This window comes from Cygnus olor, chromosome 4 (genome assembly GCF_009769625.2).
Source record: "Cygnus olor isolate bCygOlo1 chromosome 4, bCygOlo1.pri.v2, whole genome shotgun sequence".
NCBI lineage: Eukaryota > Metazoa > Chordata > Aves > Anseriformes > Anatidae > Cygnus > Cygnus olor.
The window spans coordinates 4,625,732-4,650,002 of NC_049172.1; the positions used below are offsets into that span (position 1 = coordinate 4,625,732).

At 40.9% G+C, this 24,271-nt stretch overlaps 1 long non-coding RNA gene across 3 annotated transcripts in view; it reads right to left on the reverse strand.

The window, feature by feature from the left end:
• The window catches only part of LOC121069102, a 32,425-nt gene extending 8,844 nt beyond the window's left edge, over nucleotides 1–23,581 (reverse strand). The window contains exons 1-2 of one of the 3 annotated variants that reach the window (XR_005819260.1): nucleotides 23,054–23,581; nucleotides 15,552–15,682 (exon numbers count right to left, since the gene is read on the reverse strand). This is a non-coding gene — a long non-coding RNA (uncharacterized LOC121069102). Of the gene's footprint in view, nucleotides 1–1,383; nucleotides 1,476–3,090; nucleotides 3,145–15,551; nucleotides 15,683–20,371; nucleotides 20,562–23,053 lie in introns of those variants that run through there. The other 2 variants (XR_005819259.1, XR_005819261.1) reach the window with 2 other exon arrangements.
• Between the last annotated feature and the right edge of the window lie 690 nt (nucleotides 23,582–24,271).

The following is a 24,271-nucleotide window of genomic DNA, read 5'->3' on the forward strand; positions in this document are numbered from 1 at the left end:
CAAACGGGGTCGGGCCCTGCCAGCTCTGCACCAGGACCCATGGCACAGGCCTCTCCATCTGCACAAAGGTCCAAGTCAACCTCCTTTGGAAGGGTGGTAGAGGAATTTCTTCCGACTAGATAAACCACTGACGGACTAACGTAGTACAAGTACCAACATACCAAAGGCGCATTTCCATGGCACTTTGCTCAAAATCAAGGCTGCCACAGTGCTTTCTACAGATGCCTTAATGTACCCCTGTAGCCACACATCGGCACTAGCAGCTCCATGGTGGACTCAAAATTAACCTACCCTTTGAAGCTGGTGAAAGCACCTTCCTTACATGCTACTGAGAGGCCAACACCTTTCGCTCATTGTCAGCAAATTAAACTACCTGAACATGTTGCACCTGTCTCCCTTAAATTAAAAACAAAACAAAACAACAAAAAAACCTTACCCATTTCTTTCCCCTCCCACCCACTTTTCCTACGAAGGTATGTGTCTAAAGGCACAGCTTAGGTCATTCCCAATATCAAGTGAGGGCTCCTTACATTGTACCTCACCCACAGTGTGCAGAACAAGCAGCATGCTGTTCCCAGCAACTGGGAGGGTTACGCTCAAAAGAACACAGCCCAAGAGCCTTGTGGCAGGTCATTAATATTTAATTTCCAAAAACATGATGAAGAACTAGAAAAATATCCAATTAATCTAAATTTGGAGGGAAATAAAGGTTGCAACTTCATAAGCACAAGGGGCCTGGGCCTCTACCTGTGTCTTGTTTCTGCACATGCTAAAATTACATGGAGAAACAATTGCTCCAATTGGATAGTGTTTTACATACAGTTTCTGCTTCATAAAGCAGGAAGTTTTCTACCTATCTTTTCTGCTAATGGTAGCTAATCGTGCAAGGTACAAGTTACCGAGAACAGATAAATCTTCTATTTTCTTTAAACAAGAGAGGCAAGCACTTCTCTGATACACACTTTTATATGAATTTATATGGAGGATCCAATCCACCAGTTAACAGGAGTTGAGCTGGTCTTACAAAAATTACTATTACTGTATTTTTGTTAATGTTTTTGCAGTATCTCAGAGTCCCCCAACAAGATTATGCACAACCCCTGCTGTGAAGGGTTTACTAATTAGAAGAGACTGACTAAAGGATGAAAGAGAGTAAGCAGAAGTAATTAAGGGCAACCACGAACAGTTGTTCTGGTCAGTTGAACTGATCAAATATGTTCTGTTCACTGAACAGGTAAAGTTCTTCCCCTACCCAACTTCTTTGTTCCCCTTTTTCCTCTCCTGTCCTGGCTGTGCAATTCCTGGTTCTGGCCAAGTGGTTCAACCTCCTCCCCAGCCCTCGAGTTCATCAGATACCCCGGTAAGCCAGTTCAATTCACTGACCTTGCAGAAAAAAATATACACCTCCCCTTTTTTTTTCCTTTTGCCATCAGTTTTCTGTGAGGCCAATGAACATTCTTGGAGGGGGTCTGAGCCTGCGCAAGACAAGCAGCAGGAAGAAGAGGCAGTGGGGTGAGGGAAAGGCAGGACTCCTTCCCAAGCGGGGAACACACTGGAGCTACTTTTATCTTTATTGCAGCTCATAATCATAGTTTACAACTATTTCAATCACTTTTACATTGCACTTTTAGGGCTTTTAAAGAAAAAAGGCTGTTCAGAACAAGGGAAAAGAAAGGATAGTGCTTGCTGCAGCTACTGATGAAAGAGCACTGTGAGGGTCTGAACCAACCACCTGTTAATTCACCTACATAAAAGCAAGCAGGATTGAACCTTTGCAGAGTTGGAAAGTTGTGCCTTAGAAGGCACTGTTCTGGGGAGGAGAAACAGGATCAAAAGTTGCTATGTAAACATAACATCCCTGACCTGCCAGGGAATTGGAGCATGTCCACATCTGGGGAGTATGCCTCAGCCCTAGCTCCATTAAACACTGCAGTAGAAATACATGGACTAGAAGAATTATTGAGAAAAATCAGGTTTGTCTTGTTTACAGAGAAGGGAAAAAAAAATGCCAAGTGTACCAACAAGAAATCTGGATCACAGCAATCTGATCAGTTTTGTGGTTACAATCTGAAGGAGAGGATGATGTGGGAGACCCAAAGGCCACAACAGATGCAAATGGCTAGTTTCATTCAGAATCTCTTCATGCCTATTTCTCCACATCACACATGCACATGCAGGCGTGTTACATTTTTCTGATGCTTTCTAGATGTATGTTTTTTTTTCAGACATAGATAAAATACATTTACAATATTCAGAGTTGTAAACTTGGTGGATGCTAACTAGCAGACAGCCCCAACGCACCATATTCCAGAGGGGAAAAGCCCCCCACATACCCACATCCCCAGAAAAAGCAACCTCTGATGTTATCTGGTTTCAAAAAAAAAAAAAAGGATTGAGAGAGAGAGAGAGAGATGAATGAAGGGGACCAATGGACAAACCTCAAACATTTATTTTACATGCGTATGGTTACAACATGCAATGTATTTCTGTTTAAAAAGAAAAAAAGAAAAAAAAGAAAAAGTAAAAAAAAGAGAAAAGAAAGAAAAGAAAAAAGAAAAAAAGAAAAAAGGAAAAAAATGAAAAAAGAAAAAAAAACAGAAAACAGAAAACAGAAAAAAGAAGAAGAATATTATGAATGGAGACAAAACTTCAATTTTAAGGCAGCAAAATGGGACACCCTCATCTAAAACCACATTTTTTCAGCAACAACGTGTAAAAACTAGAGCCTAGAAGCAGAAGTCAAAAACACCTTTCATAAAAATATTTCTATCAGTAGAGAAAGCTGTTTAAATGTCTCTTGCAAAATGGGGCACAAGAATTTGTATAGGCATCCCCTAAATAGTAAGTGTTGCAGGTACTCTAAGCTACAAGCTGAAAAACAGAGCCTGTTAAGGAAGCTGCACTTGGTAATGTGCTAGAGGAGACAAGATCGGGGACTGGGATTTCCATGAAACACTATTCATTATATTGCGTGGTTAAGTACTGTATATATGCATACAAGCATATTGTATATAAGCATGTTTGATCTGCCTTGTTGTGTTTTTTTTTCCCTCTGTTTAATATAATAATATAGAAAAACAACTGACTAACACTTGCAAGCAGAGCACATTTCTTATAGCAGCAGAAAGGTTCGTTTACTCTTCCAGCTTTCTCAGTGATGACCTTTCCAGTCTGAATCTGGCTTGTGCTGCTGCCAACCAAGCTCTGGCAGAAGGCTTATGCAAGGGAAAACAAGGCCAAATGAGAGTGAAAGGATTTCCCTCTTTCTACCACCCTGAAACACTTGATGTTGGTGCCTGGTTCCTACGGTTCAGCTGAAAAGGCTTCAGATCCAGAATGAGAAAAGACAAACTGCATTTTTGCATTTGCCACTGACTTGCGATGTGACTGGATTTTATCACGTTGCCTCTGAAGGCTTCAGTCTCTGGAGACACAGCATATCTTACAAAGGTTGTGAGAGAAAAGTCTACACAGAGGGACTCCTCATGTTGATATTTCATATGGAAATATTTTTGGGCTTCTATCCTAGGTAGAAAGCTTCAAAAGTTTAAAGCCTTCACTGAGCTTGACAGCTCAAGACCAATCTGTACTAAGCAAAACAGCATCCATTCAGGTACATCAGGGTAAATACTGCTCCAGTATCACAGTAACATAAGTCAACAACAATAAGGAATAAAGAAAAAATGAAAGAAAGAAAAGGAATTGGAAGGGAAAGGGGAAGAACATAAAGAAAAGTTTTTCCATATGGCTCACGAAAGGTTGCTAAGAGTCTTTTATAATCAACAAGGCAGAAAGAAGACTCCTGGCTTCAGATTAGCTGTTGACTCATTACACAGCTCAGCAAGTGACTTAGCGTCTTTATGTCTCTGTTTGCTCTCACCTATGAAAGCAGCTCTAATAATCTTTGTTATGGTTTGTAAAGGCTAATCACCTTATCGGGCACAATTCCTAATTACATAGGACGGCAAGTCACAAAGTACAGTTAGTTCAATTTACTTATTTGCAGTTACTTCAGTTTATTCCCCACTTGAACATGGTTTTGTCAAGGAATAAAGCCCTACTATGTGCAGTACAAAGTTATGGACTGATTACACTAAATATCATGAAGCAGTGAAGAGACACAACTACTGAACAACAGGGAAGCAAGCAGTCTGGCTTGCAACTCCCAGGAAACTTAAAAATCTGTAAATATCTTTTTCAGCTTGCTCAGAGCACTTCTCTTAAGTGAAAAGAAGGCTTCTGGTCCCAAGTCCTTCATATTTTCATTCTACTCACAAAATAAGACAGGAAAGGAGTTCATCTGGAAAATCTGCTTCTAACATGCTCCAGTGGCTTGCTCTTGAGAGCAAAGTTTCTGTTCACAAAGTACTGATCAGCTCTCAGTCACATTAGCTTTACTCTGCTCTCTGTTAGCCAAGACACAGATCATACAAATCATAAATAGGCAATAAGAATGGGCCATAGTTTGCACAATCACCTTTGAAGAAAAACATTATAGTACAGATGAGACCTCTGAGTGTCTATGAGACAGGACCAGATTCCCATCTTGGGTCTCTATGCAAAAATAATCACGGCATTTAATGCTTCTCTCTTAATTCACAGCCAGACGAGGACACTGTTACAGGTGGTGAAACTCCAGTGGGGAAAAAAAAAAAAATGAGTTCCAACATCAGCTAAGTTTGACATATGAAAGTTTCTTTTGACATAGATATGTAAATATATGCGTGTATATATACATTATACATGTGGGGGCATGTATAGTTATACATATCTTTTTATCTAGGCACAAACATATAGAAACATATATGCATACATGTTGCAAAGCAATTTATCTGTGAGGCAATCTCTTTATGTTCAATAAGTGTAATGTGAAACAGGGAATCACCATTTTACATATTTCTGAGATAAAGAACAGAAGACATCTTATCAAGTAGGCGTTGGGCTGAGGCAGAGACTAGTAATTGCAGGTGAAGCCTTTAAGAATACCTTAGCATACCAGTGTCATGGAAAAGGTATTTCCACAGGTACCAAGGAAAAGGAAAAGGAAAAGGAAAAGGAAAAGGAAAAGGAAAAGGAAAAGGAAAAGGAAAAGGAAAATGCAGTAAGATGTCTGCAGGCCACTGCTGAAAAAGAAAGAAAACACCATCCAAATACAAATGCCTAATAATGTAGAGCTTTCAAAATACAGTTGACAAATTAGACTACAATAACAAAAAAGCCCCTCACTTATGAGTCCACGTCTTCATTGCATACTATTCTTTACATTCAGTATATCTTTGCAGCAAAACATGTTATGTGGATTAACCTGGATTAACTATACATTTAATGCTGTCAGAAATGAGCTCCCATGAAAATCTCGCAACCAAAAATGCCTTAGAGACCCTTGAAACATTAAATGACTACAAAATGTTTGTAACCAGAAATAGCCAATCTGACTACAGGGCTAGCTACCCTGGAAATCTTACAGTGCAGTACCTTCGGTGCCCACCTTCATGCCCTTCAGCTCTCCTGAGGTGGAGCTCCTCTGCTCTTGGGCTGAGCATGGGGCTGTAGGTCTCTCCCCAGGCTCTGATGCTATGGGTGGCACAGTATTCAGCAATTCTGCTCTTCAGAAGCCTGAGACCAGTGGTATGCATGGATTGCTGAGCTTTCTGAAAGTAAAACCTCTCTTCCGTCACTCAGAAGCAAAACTACCCTGCCTATGGGAATACTGACCAACAGGCCTAGTATCTTCAAAATTCTCACTCTGCTTACTTTCCCTCTTACACTCCCCCAAAAAGCACCTGGAAAGAAATGGGTGCGACTAGTGCCCCCCACCCCGCTTCTCTTGGTCCATTCACAGACTGCCCTCTTGCCTTGTTTCAACCAGATCCCTCAGCCAATTGCTAGGCGACTGGAAGTCAAAGGTGGCACTGCTGGCATGTGGGGTAACAATCCCCTTGTGTTTGTGAATAGCGAATTACCTCAAGAAAGGCTATTTTTTCTTTCCTGTGTTCCCAGACCAGTTTCTATTGAATTAGAAGTGCTTTATACTTACGCAGTAAACAACCCAACACCTTGCCCAAATAGAGCATTCATGTTTATAGAGTGGCCCACCACTTTCACCTGCATTTTCTGTGGCTGCATTTCTTGCCTTTTGTAAATGAATGCTGCTTCATGAGCAATGTCTCCTTACAAAACAAACGCTGCTTTTGGCTCCTGCTGAATGGGGTTTGCAGCAGGCTGCTCAAGCAGGAAGGTTTGTGGCAACTGAACCATAGGTATGAAGAGCAGATTGCTTGGGGAGAAGTGGTGAAACATTCTGGCCTACGGGTGCCAGATTGTCTTAGGCAAGAGGCAAACAGGAAATTAGAACAAGGAACAGGAAGAATCACGCAAACTTTAAGCACTTTCTAAGCGCACAACACAAGGATAGACAGTAGCAATCTCTGCCAGCATGGAAGTTGTTTATAAGCCAGCCATTGGTATGTTCTTGCCAAGAGCCTTAGAGCAGCAGCATTGCCTCATCTCAGAACCAAGAGTCTCTCCCAGTGGGTATGCAATGACAGGTTTCTAGAATTATTTGAAGATTTTGGTAATACACAAGCATTTTCCCTTGGTTAGGCTTCATAAAAGTCTGTGCAATTTCTAATGGTGCATCGCATCTGCCTCACCCTTCCTGTTACCGAACCAAACAACATACATCATTCTTTCAGTACCTAGATTTCCCAAAACATGATCTTTTTACAAGGTAAGACATGCAGTAGTGACTTAAGGAGATCTGACTCCACCAGTTTCAAACAAGTTCTTGTTTCTTGCAGCAGCAGGAAAAATCATTGTATACTGTCTAGCTTTCAAAAACTTTTTCAAGTCTCATCATTTGTACAATACCAGTGGGGGAAAAAATGTCCCATGACTCTGCTATCAGTTAATTTATGTAACATTTATTGTGAATGATTAAACAAAAAAGATCATTGCTTAGTAAGTTTTGAGTAGTTGCCCAGAAATCATGCATGCAGATCCCAATATTATCAGTGATGTTTAAGCACTTTTAAAAGGATTAACTAAAGGAGAAGCTGCCAAAATTCATTCTTTGAATGGAGAGGTGCAATTCCCACTGAAATGTCAATGACAAACTCAACATTGATTTGAAAGCCAATGCAAAGTGCACAAGCAACTTCATTTTCCTGTTGCTTGAGACAACAGATCTAATGCACACTGAAGGAAGAATCTGTGGCAATGAAGTCAGGGATGACCACAGCCCAGGCAAATGGGGATGTATGGGATTATGTCTTCAACAATTCTCTCTGTGCTCCCCTTACAGAAGTTTTAAACATTTGTTTGACCAGTGGGCTGCCCAGGAATAATTTACATCTGTAATGCTATGTGTACAGTTCACAGTGAAGACATTATTTAAGTTTCAAGTGCTCCCTGAACTGTTGATTCCTTAATCATTTTCAGATCAGGCATATCAATAGTTCTGGTATAAATACGTGGCCAAACACTGTCATAGGAGATTGACAAGGTCCCCTATTGCTTGGAACATAGTTTTTTACTCCCAGATCACAAATGTCCGTGCAAAAGCAAAATGAACTAAGAATGCCATTGCATATTTTTTAATTAATTACCTTTATTAAATGTTTTTGCAATTGACTCAAGTCTAATGAAAGGGCTTGCCAGTACTTGAAAGTTAATTCTGACCAAGACAGAGTACATGAACATTGCAATAGCTACTGCTGAATAACTTGTGTGTGAAAACCTGCTCTGGAATCAGTCTGCCTTGTTCCACTTTAGATTAATCCACTCCGAAAGACAGAATTTGAGATCTGACACAGAGCAGAGCTGAGTTCTTTTTTTAGAAGTACTTTGATTTAATTTGTATTTCACTGTTCTCTCCTTTCCTTTTCAGTAGACTTTTTGGCATTCATTTAATTCAGGTCTTCGCTAAGAACAAAGGGAGTAGTAAAAAGAAGGGAGTTTTCTGGAGAACCCTTTTATTAATTAGTTCCTGCCAACATCCTTCAGTTATATAGCAAATGTTGTAACTAATGACCTCTGGACACTGAAGGCCTTTGGGTTCATAACCTTGGGACCCCAGCACTCCAGATCCACTCACAGCTTGCACAACTGCCTCTCAGTAACCCTGCGAGGTGTACAGAGAGGATCAGTTTGGGCATTATAGCTGCATAATGAATCACCACAGCAGTCGCTAATGCAATGATGCTGCTAACAGTCAGTGGCTCTTCAGACAGCTCGTTAAGCCTTTTGCCTGCAAGAGGGACAACCTGCATCCTTGTTCCCAGTGCCACGTGCTAGGCCAGTCTGAGCTGCTTACCTCATGACTTCTAACCCTCAGAGAAAGGCATCATCGACCTCTTCCAAGGGCTTGTAAAGGCAAAAAGAAAATACCTGTTCATCTGCACTTGTAGCAAATCTCTCTATTTAGAATGCCTGGCACAACTACTACACAAAAATATATTTTAAAATATATTAAAATAATGAAATACAAGCAGTGGCAACAGATTACTCCAAAGTCATTCAAGGCACCCTGTATTTCTTTTTGTTGGCTGTGGTTCTGCCTGTCCTAAAAGCTGGTGCTCTACACAACACTGGTATTTGCATCCTAGCCTTCAGCTAGCTAGGCAGGAAGCCCAGTTTTCAGCACCGTGCTCTTGACCAAAAAGCATATACCTGAGGCCAGGATTTGATGTGACATTTTTAGGCTGGCTACTACCAGATCAAACCACCGTGGCCACAAGCTACAGAGAGCTGATTCAGTACAGATTCACCGTCCAGGTTCAAGCCTGGAGTGGAGAGGAGAGAAAGGGGAAGTTTATTTTGACAGATGCTGTGCCAGATTAAGCATAAACTGTCCTGCTGCAGATAGCATAGAGTCTATAAACTCTATATGCTCTGGCAAATTTGATAGAAATTCGGTCAAATGTATTCAGCTCATCTGTGTCAAACTGTGGCTCCAGGGTGCTCCACAAGTGGACAGACCCAGCATCTGGTATTGGATGGTCCACCCTGAAGTTGGGGAGTTAGATACCAGCCTCATGAAGATGCCCATCAGAGGTACTCATTGCTCTAGCAAAACTGTGTAACTACAGATCACCATACCAGGACTCAGGCACAACCCTGGGATTCAGCTGATGAAGTGGGCTATTGTGAAGAGACAATACCCAAAAATGCCACTGAACACTTCAATGATTATGATTTTCAGATTAAGAAAAAAAAATAAGAAAAAGAAAACAAAATTTTCAAAAGAAAACAAAATGGGGGTAGAGAGCCACTGGAATAAAATTCAAGAACCCTATATGTCCTATCTGTTATTTCACATGAATGTACTGGCATCTAGCCAGAGCACGGTACAGCCTGAGCTCAGGACACTGAATAAGAGCAAGAGGCAAGAATGGCCTTCCACAAGTTCATAACGTGTATGAGGATCAGTAGGAAGGAAAGGAGGTGTTTCAGGTTAGTAGAGACTGACTATCCACCTTGTTTAGGACTGCTGCAGGGAAAATATCTTGATACGTGTCCTGCATGGAATCCTTGCTTCCAAGCACTGTACTTTTTAAAAATGCCTTGGAAGCACATTTCCTTACACATATTAACATTTCAATGGCTTGGAACAATCCAGCAGAGTGAAGGAGACAGAGAGTAGAGTGTGTGTGTCCATCATTAAACACGCGTGAAAATATTTGAACTGCACACAGCTTTCTGCATGAAAGAATGAATCAGGCTTCTGTGCACTCATCAGCTCTAACAAACAAGACAGCTCTTAAATTTGCTAGGACAGACCATATCCCCAGCTGGTGTAAATTAGTGTGGCACTACTGGCTTCAATGAAGTTATGCCAAGTAACAGCAGCCCTGGATCAGCATCTTTCCTCATGTGTCTGTATCCTCAATCTAATGCCTTTAAACTACTCCATGAAACGCAACGTTTCAGAGTGTTTTTACCCACAAAGCGCATCGATAGCCTGAAGTACAAACCTATACTCCATTAGTTTCCACCAGCACGCGTACTCTCAAGTTACTCTATCTTGCACTAATATACCACAAAAAGGAAGAATCAACACAAATTAAACAAGCTGGCCCAAAGAGTTGTCAGGTTGGCTTGTAAACAAGCATCGTGCTGTCCCACTTCATTCCTGGCACTAATTTCTAGTTAATATAAGCAATTGCAAGTGTATCTGAGAAATTATGTTTACCATTTGTCTGGAAAAAGGAATCCCCCTTTCATCCCACATCCTATCAGAGACCTCTGCTGCAGTCAAAATGCCCTACTCATCCATCACTGCTGCCAGTCCATCACAGCTCCCTCTCTCTTGGCAGCAGCAGTGATTAAGAGAGATGTGTGGTAGCTTGTTCACCAGATAAATCAAGTGTGGCTTTCTTAAACAGAGAGGGACAGAGAGAGAGAGAGAGAAAGCCTCACTGCTGCTGCCTCTTCTCCCTCCCTGCTGTCCCTCCATGCCTTCTCAGCCCCTACCTCTTATTTTCTACCTCTGCCTTCTGCATGGGCTCTCTCCTCCTCATCGTCCTCTGTTCCTCACCACTAGTTCCAGCACTCACAAGGACAGAGGAATACAGTTTTCTACACTGCGTGCTTCAACATTGTCTTGGTACACTCAAGAGAGGAAGAGGTGGCACGGACTGGTAAGCAGCAATGCAGGTGCGTTTCTGACCTGCAGGGAAGCCATCCAGGAAGTTTTTGAGCAATGAAGCTCCAGCAAGTGATCCCCAAAGTCTTTGGCCTGCCCACAACAGAGTCTCATTGCCTCCATTGTAGCTGGTCACATTTCCAACTGTGAGAAGTCAGAGCAGAATTCACAATGGCGCTGAAGGAAATATTTGTTTTGTTTGTCAATTTAATAATAATTTTAAATATATATATTTCAACAAATAAGAACAAGAAAAACAAATACCAGCTGTTCTTTTGCTGGGGAAGGCTTTACTATAAAGTCAGCTGGTTTGTAAGTATTACTTGTATTATGTATGACCATTCTTTAGAATCCAATTCTTTGCCAATCTTAAGTGATCAAAAATTAGGAGTTAAGACCTTCAATACTCAGCAGCTGTTCTAAAAAATGAATATCGTTGGAATATTTACTTGGTCTTCTCTTTCAGGATATATTCAGTGTTTTTCAGTGAAGCCACTTCAGAAAATATCATTCAGAAGATATTATTTCGCTTCATGGATGTGGTCAAAGTAACAATTTCTGTTAAAACACACTTTCAAGGAATATATCTAAAACCGCAGTGTTCAAAAGAAACTTCTAGATTAAAAAAAAAAAAAAAAAAAAAACCACACTTTTCTAAAATGCATTGCTTCATCTGTTAAACTTAGAACTGATATTGCGCAGATCTGCTATCAACTTGGTAGAGGAAAGAAACTCCCGAAAAACATTGCACCTCTTGCCTAATCCATGCAGAGGCTATTATAGAGTTAGGTGTCTTTTGCATTACAAGGCCTTACCACCACCTATGGGAATCCTCTACAAAAGACAGAAATTGCCTGACACAATCAACAGTTCTCTCCATGGCCAGCAGTTGTGTATGCTATTAAAGTGTTCTCTCTTTGTTGTGTGATGTTGGCCTCTAGCTTTTTTCCAAACATTTCTGCACACAGCTAGGGAGTTGAGGTGAAAGGCCATTCCTAATGGGCAGCTTGGATGCAGGCACCCCTCTCTGGAGGGTAACACAGATGGGAACAATGATGGGTCACAGGTGTGGGTGACAAATGCTTAGGATTTTTATAATTTAGCACAAAAGCACTAGGGTCTCCACACCCTTACATCTTTTACTGCTTTTATTTCTACTTTTAAGATCGAAAATACAAGCCTAAAGTCCTTCTGCAATCATTACTCTAACTTTAGATGGCAATTTGCAAATTAGTTCGGTAACAATATTTTGAAATGACTGAAGTGTATCTGAGAGTCAGAAAAATGTGGATCTCAACACAAACTTTGTTGGTTTAGTCCAAGTCTAATTTTACCAGCAAGCAAATTATGCAATGGGATAACCTGCTTACTGCGTTACCTGAGCCACCTTCATCAAAGGCTTTCATAGGAAGTGATATAACATCTTAGTAGGCTTATGGAATTAATGACTGTGTATTGACAGAGCAACCAGGTAGGATGCATGACTGGAAGGCAAATGGGATATTTTCTAAGCTCTGGGTAAGTATACTTCTATATTTTTATACTGCAAAGGCATGAGGCATATGGAAATCAAATATACAAGGATGCAGAAGAAATGCTATACATCATTTGGATTCCCTACATTCCCTACAGGACAAACACACACCCCTCTTTTTTTTTTCTTTTTTTTTTTTTTCCAAGCATATATTATACAGCTAGCAACATCTGAAACAAATGGTCTATAACAAGTGACTTTGCTCTGTTTCTTGCCTCCCTGATTCAGATTTTCTTGACCTTCGTTGGGACTGCAAGGTATCTGGGACATGCCTGTGCCCTTCAGGAGAAACAAGCTTTTGACCCTGCGCATCCATTTGCATGAATTTCATGGAATCTGTAATCACAAAAGCTGGCTCTTTTCCCAGATTATGTATAATTTGGGCTAATCATAGGGCAGAGGGAACAGTGGTTAACAGAAACAACCTTTAGAGGTGAGAGCATGACTTAGTCTTTAAGAACAACAGAATCCCCATAAATTATCATTTAGTTGGTTTGTTGCATTTAGCTCTTGTAGTCTTTTTTTGGTTTGTTTGAAGTTTAATTTCTTACTGAACCTTGAGAGACCTGGTAGGACATATGACATCAGCCATAAGCAATCATTTCTTTGTTGTTAGTTACTATTAACACTGCCAGATAGCTATTCAATAATGATAAAAAAAAAAAAAAAAAAAAAAAAAAGACAAAGGTACTCAATAAATACTCTAACTGCACTTAAAGGGTCTCCTTTTTGTGTCTGTGTTTACTGAGAAAATTAATAAGATGTGTGGAAAAGCTTGGCATTACTGTGGAGCAGAGATATAAATACATAAATAAAGAATCATAGTTGAGTTTCTATCAGGGCATGTTTTGTGTTGACTGCTCGGCTAGCTGCTAGATCTTCCCTATTTTTGTAAGACTCCGGGACTGCCCGGCCACAATTTTTCATTCTGATCTCTTCCCCTTCCCCTCCTCTTTCTAAATAAATGTCTCAATGCAGACTTTGTCACGGTGGGTCCTGAGGTAGAGAATTTCCCTCTGCTGATATCGAACTCATCTTTCCATTTCCAGCTTCCAAACACCAACATTTATCTAGCTGCTCAATGCTGTATTTACTGCAACCAATGTTAACTGTAATTCCTTTCTCAGTTGTGTCTCCAGCCTAACTCCCTTTACTGTACAGCTTTTAAAAATAAATATTATTGTTTAGCTAGAGGTTGTAAGCATGTTGTTGTCCTGAATTTATTCCTAAAACCAGGTAATACTAACTGATGAGCATGATCAGTGTTTTGGTCACAGGTAACTAAATACAAGTAAGGGAAAATTACACTTTTAGAGGTTGGCACGGCATACTCACACAAATATCATGGCTTATTACATTATATCGCTTGCACAGCATGTCTACTGGAAGCCCAGTTCAGTACTGTTTGCATGGGATTAGTTTGGAAGTTCAGTACAAGGAGATAATCAAACTTTAAAGAACTTTAAAGGAGAGTTACTATAATTTGGTTCGTGTTATCTAAAATAGCCTGGTTTTAAGGCAGGGAAGGTTCATTCACTCTTCATTCAGAATCCTAACAGGTCTCCTGCAATAATATCCAGGAATTTTCCTCCATACATATAAACACATTGATAGCAGCAGGACACTGCACTATTTCCACGTACTAGGAATGTACTTATCAGGGAGTAAAAGTCCATGACTTGTCTGAAAAAAATCAAATGAATAGCTCCACACAATATCAGGCACAAGTACATCATGGCCCTTATACAGGGAAGAAAAAATAATAATAATAAATAAATAAAAGGAAAAAACAGTTTCTGATTTCTGTTTCTGATCACAAGAGTTCCAAAAACATGCAACTGGTTTTAGATTGATGGAGGCACATAAAGGTCGAGACACGGTCAGACAGGGCAGGTACAAAACTCCTGTTTTTTGTGGGAGTCTTTGACTGCGATCCCCACCCCTCTGTCTGCTTTATTCTGAATTACTAGGCTGCAATTACACTGGGGATGTTTGGCAACTACATTTTGTTTCAGAAATGGTTCTGTCAAACCAAACACATTTGTTTGAACTGTCAGTTTCAACGTTTTTGACTGGGTTTTGCAAGTCCTGTGTACATAAGAGAGAAAAACTTAAATACAGAGAGTGACCTTTTCACTCTGCAAGCAGAGGTTTCAAAAAGTTGTATCTGATCAGAGATTTCAGAAGGTTTCAAAAGTTTTGAAAGCCTTGCAGGTATTTGTAAAACAACCTGGTTTTTTTACGGCTTGTTCCAATGTTGACATGCACCGAGAGGCAGAACAGGACCTGGCACCCCAACTCATCCAGCACACCACGCTGACTCAGAAGCTGAGTGGCTGAGACTAATTGGACTCTGGCTCACACAGACTAACAGTTGATGGTGTCTTTTGACCAACCTCCTTACTTTGGCTTTTTCTCTTTTCTTGTCAAAAGTAAACTGAGACTTTCTATCTAACCTTCTTAAGTGCTGTTACTCTTTATGCCTACATTATTTATTTTCAATACAATTTCTTAAATTTCTTAAAGAGGCATGAATCTCGCACCCACAATCTTTCTTCTTTGGTTGTACCAGACAACAGCATCCAGCACTCTGTCATTGATGCAGTACTAGAGGAGATACACGTGAATCACAATTGGTACCAAGGGGATTTCACTTGGAATGAACTACGTTCTACTTAGAGCTTTTCTTAAAAGCAAAGAAGAGGGACTGAAAACAGTCCCTCAAAAAGTTGGTTTCTGGCATACTGCAAATGAAAAGAAAAAGTGCAGTAGTTTACCAAAAAGGATGCTCAAATGGGATCAGACTGTGTCAGGCAGAAAGCTTTATCATTTCCATACTCAGTTTTACCTGAATGTAAACTGCCAGAGCAACACTGATAGAACCTCAGAGACCACAAAATGCTGTTATCCAAAGTGAAGCTCTCCCAAAATGCTCCTGCAGGTTCCAGAGTCTGTCCTGCTGCCAATTTAAATTCAATGCATTATCTTAATTTAAAAGTATCTCCCAGCCTCAGAGAAGAGTTTGGAGCCAGCTGACCTCCCTCTCAGCATATGTAAGTGATAATGGCAGGTGAACATATACTATACAGTAGCTTCATATTTCTGCCATTAGGATCCATGTCACTTTCTATTTTTGAGAGCTGACTGAGTGTTTACTAGGCTACGCTTCATCCCCCTCTTTTCCCTGTACAGTAACCTTGTAACCCAAGCTGCTGGTGACAGTATTGGGTTTGCGGTTCTCTGACCTTTTGTCCCTCCACTTGAAATTGGCTGGTTTTATCCTGCGATGGCTCCCGATTCAGTTACACTGATAAGCTTTCATGACATGCCTTGTGAACTTCCCGGCCGAAACAGGAAAGGATCATGGCTTACCTCAATTTGAACAGGAACAATTCGAAGTCAGGTCCCCGTTGGGCTGAGATGGTGCTGGATCTTTCTGAAATCATCGAGGATGCACATTGGGCCATAAAGGGACTTGCCATTTAAGCCTTCAGGTGACTGACCTACAAGGGACCCAGAGACTGAATTTGCACCTGAAGAGTATAATTCTCATTACAGGCCCTTTCTCCAGTCTTTATTCAGGCAAAATACTTAGTGAACTTGTAAGATACTTTGCCAAATAAAGACAAAAGGATCAAGCCACTTGTTGAACCCATTACGTATATTTAATAAGAAAAAGCAAATCCTTACCCAAATATGTATCCCTTACCCATACATCATCCACCGACCCCAAAAAGATTTCCAGAGAAGGAACCACATGGCAAATGGGAAGAATCTGAATGGCTTTGTTGTTCCCATATGGATGGTCTCCATAGGAGCTTTACCTGAGTGCCAACCCCGAGATCAAACGGGAATCAAAGCACTGACTGCCAGTGCTTAGTGGCCTGGTTCATGGAATAAAAGGACTTGGTGCCAGCTGGACTTTTGTTGCCATTTGTTACTAAGGTGCTGGGCTTTTTAATTTATTTCAAATCTCCACACTTTGCTTTCCCTCCACCTCCAAAACACATTCAATTATTCAATGCAACAGAAACCTCAGAAGACATGATCTGCTAAGAAGCAAAACAGACTTATTTTCTTTCAGGTATTTTAATGAGTTGCTAATATTTTTCCCAAGTAACACCGTATACTTTTAACCATTAGACTTTTTTTTTTATTCAGCCCTTCTTTGAAGAATTATCATAAATCTCCATCCGTTCCATGGACACTTAAAGTACAACCAGCTGCTACTTTCTCTACATGCCATAGTCATATTTCACAGCACATTGCTTAGTTATTTTAATGTGGATGCACAGACAGGGAGTTTGTACTCATTCGCTGAGAAGATTTGTTTGCTTTGAGAGATTCATGAGAATAACTGCTGACTATTCTTGTACCTCCAGGGACCAAAATATGCTGTCTTTCCCAAATTGCAGCAGAGGAAGCACATTGACAAGACCTTGCTGATTTATGCTAGCCTTCCAGCTGAGCAGCCAGGATTTCTGTAAGAAGTAACAGACCTTTACATTGAATCTTGGTTTGTCTGCCTGACCTGCCAGTTAACTAGTGGTTAACAGTTAATGCATTTCCCAACAGTGTCCTGTGATAAAGGAACGTGCTCGTGGTTTCATAATGCATATTTCACTGCAGGTACTGTCTCCGTCAGTTAAAAGGCTATCTTTCCCTATTCACAACAGGGTTATAAAGCTCCACTGATTTTCATGCTTTAGAAAACAGTAGCTAATATATTGTACAAATCTCAAGCCTTTTACCCATGCAGAGAGCTCAAAGTATCACCCTTGATAAGGACTAGAAATGCTAGCCTGGCTCTTACATGTCCGATAAGTGTGCACAAAACAGCTGAGTGAATTAAGAAACCAAGGGCAAAAGGCAAAGATCACACAGGGGATTAACATAGACAACAATCCTCCCTAAAACATGCTATTTGATAATTTCGTTTTGAAAAGGGAAGATGACTTTGAAGCCCTAGCAGTATTTTCCATAGAGCTGAAAAGTAGGGATGACAGATGTCCCACCAGCTCACTATCTACTGCCACAGCAAATATAGTTTTCTTGTCACCACCTACAAATCACAGGTTATGACTGTCTTTCTTTCCTCCCTCCCTCCCATTTATCCCTCCATGTCTAACTCCACATTTCCTCACCCCACCTGCTCTGCCAGAGCTCCCAGCTCATCTGCCTGCTTGTCAGCTTCCCTCGCAAGCACTGCCTCAGAGTCCCTTACGAGCACTAAATGTTTCCTGAGCTCAGCTGCAAAGTCCCTGTCCTCATTTTAAAGGCTCATTGCTGTCATGCCACTAACTACAAGGAATTGAACATGCCTCATCTTGTTATAATATAAAAAAAGGAAAGAAGGAATTTCTCAGGTAAATCCCAAGATGAATGATGTTGCTGGGAAAACTCACATTTGGTTAGGATTTCACTCACACACGTTGCTGATTTTTATTGGCATCAGAGGGAATCTGCATAAGGATCTAAATTCTCTTGCCAAGCTCAAAACAGGGTAGGGAGGTAACAACAAGAACAAAGGGAAGCTCATAAATAAATAAAAAAGAAAAAAGAAAAAGAAATTTTATATAACACTGACAAAGGTCATTCTGTGAATGATCACCATTTTTTTGGTATTGGACCTAAATTTTGGATCTTCTGTCTGGGTGAACTTTTTGTACAGGGACATTTCATCTGGCCTGCAAAGATTCTCCAGACTCCAGCAATAGTGTCCTTTCCCTGTCAGGGCCCTCAAGGCCTAAAGTCACAATTTCCCAAGCTTCCTACACAATTCATACATGCGCTGGCCAGAGCTCCACCTTCCTCCTTCCTTCCACCCAGCTTTCCAAAAGGACATTCTCAATCTCACCTGCTTTATTTCACGAGTGAAATACGAAGGCCAGGTCTGCACAGTGCAATAAAGAATGAGGTGTTACCAAATGCCTTATATTCAGACCTTGCAGCACACCATGATGAACGTCAGCACCTGAGCTAACACCAAGAGAACGTCTTCTCCTGTACAGCACGAAGCAAATGCAGCCGAGAGCAGAACCCCAGCGGTACCCCTGCATGGCCCTGCCCTGTGCCACATGCAGAACCAAATTCAGGTCAGCCCGCAGCTGGCAGCTCTGCACCATGTGAAACATACTTATCATTGCTGCTCCACGGGTCTGAAACACAAGTGCAGGGCTCCATCTCAGCTGCCTAGCTGCACCATGCGAGACATACCTATCGTTGCTGCTCCAGGGGTCTGAAACACAAGTGAGGGGCTCCATCTCAGCTGCCTAACCCCCTCCCGAGAGTCTTTTGTATCTTCCACAGCAGTACAGGATGCACTTCTCTTCAAGCATCACCTCTAGTTATTGACTCTCCTTGCTGAAAAGAACTTTCTTTTTAAGGAGCAGAAGGTAAATATCTCTGCCTCCTCCTGCCCTTCCCCTGGGGTTTTATCATTCTCTGGTCTTCTGTGTTAGTTACAGCAGATAAGACTGATTCAGCCACTCAGCAAAATGTTTTGCTCATGAAGCTACAGTTCTGCTTTTGTCCTATACTGGAAGTGGTGATATCTCTATTGGAGTTAGGGAAAAAATGTGGTCTAGGGTCTGAAATGGCTGACTACTTGTTTCACTAATTAGGCTAAATGCATCTGTCTTCCTGCAGATTTGTAATCCTTTTAGGACCAAATTAACCCTTTTTACCTACAGTATCAACAGGCACACAGACCAATGGTATATACAGATGCTATTCAAAATAACCCCCAGTCTCTGCTATCCCAGTGGTCACTCCTGAGTTTTACTTAGGGTGAACTGAAATCACATGAAAGATCTTGGGCCAAGATAGTACACTTCCCACATCTTTCCTTTCGTCAGCAAAGAAGTAGTGCATTATTAATAAGAAAAGTCAAAACCATATATCATCATAGTCATCAAATAAATGTAGGACAATTATACTTCTTAGACTGTCTGACTTTAAAAGAAGTCTGTGTTCTCAGGATCCAAAACAACGCACAGGCTTAAATACCAAGTCCACCCAGCAGCAATTCCCACCAGGGAACCTTTCCATGGGTCCCTAGAGGGCAAACTATCTACGAAAACGCAGGGCAATGAGGCTCCAACAGGAAATCAGCAAAGGAGAGACCCTCCCCTCAGACTGCAAGAAGAGTTAAGAATTAAATTGGGCAGATATTTCTCAAAGTGACTACAATGCCAGCAGCTCCCTAAAATGTATCAGAAACAGATCTTTCTGGCACTGACCAAAAAGCTTCGGTTCCACCAGGTAGGCAAGTGCACCTGAAACTTGAGGCTGGAGGGTTGGAGGGGAAGCACTCTCTGGCAGAATAGCTCTCTCACCAGTCTCCCCTTCCCTTCTTTCCCAACACACTGTGAGCTCTTCCAGCCTGGCAGTGCCACATGTGTTTTTGCACAACCAACACAGTGAAAAACAGTGTGGGAGTGCTCCACCAAGCATTAACACTGAACAAGCAATGACCACGTATTTTTAATAATAGCAGCTACTAAAAGCACACTCTGTAATTAACAAGAAAATACAAGTCTGAAATGGGAATCACCAAAGGCCACTAGTGTCAGAGGTTATGTGGAGGGCAATGAGCATGGAGCTCCCTTAAAGCTTGTTCCCTACTTGTGCTAGAGCAGATGTGTTACACAAATCCACTGTGTGCTCCTTAGGACCAAAGGATGGCTCCTTCAGGGCAGACATAGCACAAAGCTGACTATCACCGGTCCCTTCCAAGCCTCTGCTACAAGGCAGATAAACATGCATAGGGTAAGAAAGTCTCAGTTACGAAAATAATTTCATAAAATGTTTTCCAGCCACATCACATCATGGACGAGTAGGTATGAGTTGCAGCAACCTCCACTGAGTTATTCAAAGTGCATTCCACTCCTGAAACCAACCAAGAGGCGACTTTCCGGGAGGATATCATTTGTTCTGAACTTATTAGGGCAACTCAGCAACTTACAGATCATCACCTGCATTGCAGAGCACAAATACTCTACTATACACTACTGTGTGCACCAGAGAGGTCTATAAACACCCACCATACAAGAGGAGAAACTGCAACCCGAATCTCCAAACTTTGGGCAAATCTGCCCTATTTCTGTGTGCTGGGCACAGCTGGGCCACGTACAGTGGGCCAAAACAAAGCCCTAGACTCAGGTACATTCACATCATAAATACACTTGTACCTCAGTTAGGAACAAAGCTTTGCAGCTTGAACACGTGTATCTGAAATTAATCCTTAGTAAGTGCCTGCTCTTTGTCAGTCTGTGGTATATTTCTTCTTTAGGGGTCTTTTTTCCTCAGCCAGTGAATCATTGACAATAATTGAACACCCTGCTTCCCTTGCAGTTAGGTGCTAAATCATTAAGTCCTTGTAGTTTCCCCTTGCCCTCGGTGCTTCTGTTGGGATAGGATCTTGGCCTGCTGCCTTGTTGGGCTGCTGCCTCGTTGGGCTGCTGTCTGCCTTCCTTGGGCAGAATTTGCCTCTGCATGTGGTGTTAGCAGAAAGCACAATGGGAAACAAAACGCTTTGTCCCACAGACTCTCGCCCCGTGTTTGGGTGTTACCACAGCGGCCTGCCCGACCCGCAGCGCGCAGCGGCAGCGACAACTCCCTCACTCACTGAGTAGCCGAACGTGAGGGCACACAGACACAGGGAGAGGTTATCCTGGGACACGTGGCAGACCGAAAAACACGTTGCGTCAGCACGGGAAGGGATTGGGCAGGAGCGGAGGGTGTGTTGTGGCATGTTCCCAGGCAGAGAAAAGCTCAGAATAAACATGGAGAAAGTCAGCGGCCGGGGGTTTGGATGGAGGCCTTGGAAACACAGAGAACTGGGCTGCTGTAATGACGGCACCGGCACTTCCCAGCAGGCAGAAGGATGGGAGGAGGGTGAAAGGAAAGCCAAACACAGAAAACTCTGGAAGATTTTTCAAAGACGGCTTTAGAAAGTAATCTGAAACCTCAAGCTGACTGAGATAAACAGCACAGTTGATCGGGAATCTGGTGGTAGGGTTTCCCTTGGTAAAATTTAATTAATGTGGAATCTATTATGCATGTTGCTGAAGTACTGAGGAGTCCTTTACACGGACACCGTGCAGCAGAAACAAAGGCTTCTTGACCCAAAGGAGCACACAAATTATACCTGGGCAAGACACAACACAGAGCTACAGACGGGTAACACAAGGAGGCACCGTCGGCCCAATCTGAGAGTGAGAGCTGGACTTTGGTCCTCTAGTTTTGGAGGCACTACAGAGATGACCTTCAGGAGGGTGTGCTTTGAAAAGAATAATGATATATTTCAGCGGATGGTTATTGAGCACAAGCAAAGGGCTAACAAGTAGAAATACAAAAAAGGAATTTTTTGGGCTTGTTTGAAAATTGATCAAGAGAGGAAGTTTTTAGCACTATGGACTAATTGGAGGGAGCTAGGAGTAAGTAGCCATTTCAATAACAAATGAGATGTAAAGGAGGGCGAAGGAGACACCAGGATTGATCTCACAGTGAAACACATCATCTCAAGAACAGAAGAAACAGAACTTGCCAACAAACCAGTAAGCAAGAGGGAAAGTAATACGCTTCAAGTTTCAAAAAAATGTTGCTGCAAAAATGTTTTTATCCTGTTTTTATCCTGCCTTTTAACAAAAGCAGTTTAGAAGTCTTTTTTGTTTGTTTTGTTTTGTTTGTCCTGAAAATATGAAAATATCTAGAATAAAAAATATATACATTGTAAAAACTCTAGTGAATGCTTGATGCTGAATTGAGTGTCCGACATGGTCAGTAGGATGCAAAACTGGCAATTAGATCTAAATTTTATTTCTCTCTCTGCTATTGAGCTGCTACATAGCTTTAAGCCACTCGCTTTACTGTTTCAACATCCCACCCACCTAAAAACAGCCATCGGTGTGGCTGACATTAATGCTTTGATATGCTCAGATGCAGGCATCTGTAAAGGGTTTTGAAAGGGGTCTTTTCTACAAGTGCTGCACCACACTTTCTTCCTCCTATTTCCATTTTATCTCCCTTTCCCTACTAAGGAGACATCTACAGGATTTATTTGTAATAAAGCTGTCATTTAAATTTCTATTCAAATGAAACGAGAATCTGATTGCCTTAAAATACAGTCAGGTGAAATCCCTGTTAGTTTAAGCAAAGGCACCTATAGATTGCAGTATTTTATGGGGACTGTATCAACATTTTTTCACGTTACACTCCAGGTTTCATCACAAGCTTTTCCAAAACCTTGTGGTAGTAAACTCACCATACTTACAACCATACACACAGAAATCTTGGTCAAGTCCACACAGCTTTCTCTACCTCTGCTATCTACCCGTGTTCTGACTTCTGATTTTAATGTATGGATATCAGTCACAATTTCAATATTAATTTGTTTTTATCTTTACAGTTACTGTATTTTAACCATTTAAATAGTCAGTTCCTTATAGCCATTTATTTCATTCCCCACCATCAGACATACAGTGGATTTGGGATCAGAAGACTGAGGCTTTACTCTTTATCTACCTAAAGGCTGTAATTTTGAGTAATCCATTCTACATTATAATACTGCACATTTTTCCCTTTATGAGCTATGTATAAAGTCAGCATATACGTATATAGATATATGCATATATGTGTATATATATATATATATATATATGTATATGCACACATGCTGACTTCTTTATTGACCTAGTCAGTATAAAGTGGTTTGAAATCTTTGGCTGTACGGTGCAACAGAAGTGCAAATTTTTATCATATTCAATCGCAAAGTTTGGATTGTAAAAATGAATTTAAGTGAAAAAAATCTACAGAAAAGGCTTCCACATATACTTTAGCAATAAGAAAAAAATGGTTCTAAATGTGCTCACCTCTGTAATATTTCATATTCACGTACAAAGCAGCATGTACTTTCAGTACTGTACTTTTAAAACGAGACTTTCCTTCCCAGAGTGAATAGCATTGCAGTGACTGCCATCCAGTGGTGAACCAAAGCCTGAACAGATAATTGAAACTGCAGACACGTAAAAGGTGTCAAGACTGAAAAAACTTAAGAGTAGTAGCTAATAACGATGCTGGAGCTACTAACGGTAGAAGGAACTTTGTAGTCAGCTTCAGAAATTATTTACAATGTTTAAGTAAAAGACATTTGTTTTTCAAAGGTAGTTGCACAAAGGAAATACTTTGTATTGACCATCCAAATTAGTAAAACGAGGCTTGTTCAGTCACAGCCTAATACAGAAGCTGCAGTTAAATGCTACTTGTGAATACAGCTGAAATATTGTAAGTTTTGTAATATTGTAAGTAAAATTTCCCTTTTTGCACTTGTCTGCCTCCATTGACTTCAGTGATGTATACCTTTGGTTTAACCAGCTGTTAGATGAAACAAGAAAATAATTAAAGTCACCATGTGTTTTTGCTGCCTGTTAGAATATCAGAGGAAAAGAACTTCTTGATATAGCTAAAACTATTCCTGCTTAGGTTAGGAAACCAAATGGTGATTTATTTTTAATTTTGTTTAATTTAAAATTGTTTAACTTTAATTAAATTTGTTAATCATTTTGTTAAGTGGCAGTGGTTTTAAGCATTGTGCATCTTCTGTACCCACAAAATAAAAGGTCTGATGGAACATTCCCTTTCCCTGTTTTTATGAGCTCTCATATTTATTGCCTTGTCTACCGTGTGTATGAATCTTGGTCCTTGTGACAGATTTTCCTTGGTCCGTTCCACTGTGTACAGACCATATGTTGTCTACACTCATAAAACACTCAGTAATGGCAAATGTATAAAAAAAAAAAAAAAAGGCTATTTGCTAAGAAACCCAAGAACTTTCAGGTTATCCCTACAGAGGTGTTTTTAAATCCAGCCACAGGAAACAATCGCCTCCTTTTCTCAGAGTTGTGACGAAACTTTGGCAGGGTTCTCAGATGTATTTGGCACTTGAATTCTATTGATTTAAACAAAAATTATGTACCTGAATTCCATGAGGATCTTGGCTTGTCTGCTGTTGATGTAGATTTTGGATACAGGAGTGCCTTCATCGGCTCCCCAGTGTAGTGCTTGGGGATGTAGTAGGATTTTTATTGTTT